At 45.3% G+C, this 2500-nt stretch overlaps 1 protein-coding gene across 1 annotated transcript in view; it reads right to left on the bottom strand.

Moving 5' to 3' along the window:
* arhgef10la (Rho guanine nucleotide exchange factor (GEF) 10-like a) overlaps nucleotides 1-2500 on the bottom strand; it is a gene marked incomplete at both ends in the record, with an annotated part of 98055 nt that overhangs the window by 90982 nt on the left and 4573 nt on the right.

Below are 2500 nucleotides of genomic sequence, written 5' to 3'. Positions count from 1 at the left end.
GACAGAGCACATATGCTCCTTGTGAGGCTCAGTTCTGCTTGTGAAGGCTGTTCACTGGCCTGGTCACTGAGACTCACTGTGGTGTGATCATTGCTGGTGGAGGTAGAAATCGGAGGACAGGCTCATTGTAATGCATGGAGCCTCCACTGATCTCTATGTAGGTTATTTTTCTTCCAAGAAGACCAGACTCCTACCTGCAGACCATTAGTTACTGTTACTGCCACTGCCTTCTGTGTTTCATCCACATCTCATACAAAAGAGCTCATGCTACTTGGTTCTAAGTACTGTTGATTTACTGTTCCAGTTCCACTCTTCCACTCTTGAAAAAGAGGTTTCTAAACCCAAGGGTCTTACCTGGTTAAATAAAGGTTTAATAAAATAAACTACATTTTTTTATACAGTATGTCTCCTAATAGGAGACGTGTTTGATACCATTCCCCATTCAACTCCACGCATTACAATGAGCTCGTCCTCCGATTTCTACCTCCACCAGCCTCCCATGTTGCACTCACTGTTGTGCTCACCCACTGTGAGGCCAGGAGCCAAAGATGCTTTGGAACATGTAGACTATCTGGTGGAGCCACAGCAGTCAGCTGGTCCAGAACTCATGTTTGACCTGACCATGGATATGATCATGCTTGTTTCCCCTTAAGCTACAAACATTCCCTTACCATACCCAAGCCCTGCCCCTTACCATACCCAAGCCTGGCCATAATGCATAACCTTACTTTATTAAAGCTCCCATGGTAGACTAGCCTCTAACTTTTGAGAAACAGCCCCTCGTATCCCTGAGCAAATTATGTTGTTGACACGGCTATCATTGGCTTTGTGCTCCGGCTCCCAGTGAGGGCTGGTCTGTCCTCCTACGTACTGTATCTGATTATTCAGCAAGCTGTGGGATGTAGGAGAAGCCAATCTAATTAAATGCATCCTCCCACTATCCATTTCAACAGAGCCAAGAGCAGCAACTCATCGTGGTGAAGCCCCTCCCTTGTTCAGACACAGCCTCCAGAAACCCCTGACAGAGTATCATGTTTACAGAGTTAAACAGTTTGATTGTGTCGTGTAGGGTCTGTGGAGGGTGTGGGGTCTTTCACTTTGACTCTTCAGAGCAGCCTGAGAGCCAGAACTAGAGTTTGTGAACGACCTTCCCTTGTATGGAACACAGAACCCTGGTACGATACACCCATTATGGGCTGGAACACAGAACCCTGGTACGATACACCCATTATGGGCTGGAACACAGAACCCCAGAAAGATGCAGCCATTAGCTAGGGCTGGAACACAAGAGAACCCACAGAACAGACGATTACAGCCATTAGCTAGGGCTGGAACACGAGAGAACCCACAGAACAGACGATTACAGCCATTAGCTAGGGCTGGAACACGAGAGAACGCTGGCTTGTTTTAAGAGGGAGAGTGAAGAGAAGAGAAAATGTGTTCAAAGTTCAAATCCTCTCTCCAGTTCTGGTCGCTAATAAACGTTTCAACTCTTCACCTCCACTGCCTCCCCACAGACACCAGACAGGCTCTGTCAGGAAGCTGACGCTAAGAACACTCAGTATTACAGCTAATAATAGCATAGCTTTCATGGGCAACGTCAAGCCGTAGAGCATTGTTTTTTAAAAAGCGTTCTCTAATGAATTACTTACTTATAAGACCTTAGAATGAATTCAAAGAAAGGAAATGATAATGCATACTTTGGATGAGTCGGTAATCCTGCTTCACAGAAGGAAATCAACCTGTTCAGGTGATGAAAAAGAAGGCAAAGTGCACGTTCCTAACGTGAAAGAGATTAATTTCCTATCATTGCAGTCATATCATGCAGTGTTAACGATGACTGTCATGGGAGCATTTCCGCTCATTTCATGTTTCCGTGATCAGAGGAGTATATTTCATAGAATATATAATGGCTCTTCTTCGCTCGCCTTCTTGAAGCCTGTCTATGCTTTTAGTACATATAAGCCCCAGTGATTCAGATAGCTGCAGGGGAGAAACAGGGACCATTTTTCAATGCAAATCACATAGCCTGAGGCATAGCATGCACACATACACACACATACACACACACACACACACACACACACACACATACACACACACACACACATACACATACACATACACACACACACACACACACACACACATACACACACACATACACACACACACACACACACACACACACACACAGGCCCATGCACACACACACACACTCACTCTCTCTCACACACACAGACACACACATACACACACAAACAGACATATGGATACACACACACACACACACACACACACACACACACACACACACACTCCGTGTGAGCAGCCTTGAATGCGAAGTCTACTGTCTTCCATCTGCTTGTCCTCTCCCCAGCTCCTCTGTCAGGGTGGGTTTTTAATTGATTGTGTTATGTGTGATTTGCACACACACAATAACAAATGAAAGACAAAATGAAAAGAAATGGCAAATTGTGCCGGTAGATTACGAAACCCG

This window comes from Argentina silus (assembly GCF_951799395.1).
Source record: "Argentina silus genome assembly, chromosome: 4".
NCBI classification, from domain to species: Eukaryota; Metazoa; Chordata; class Actinopteri; order Argentiniformes; family Argentinidae; genus Argentina; species Argentina silus.
The sequence above is the reverse complement of the archived record's forward strand: the minus strand, read 5'-3'. Positions and strand labels throughout refer to the sequence as shown.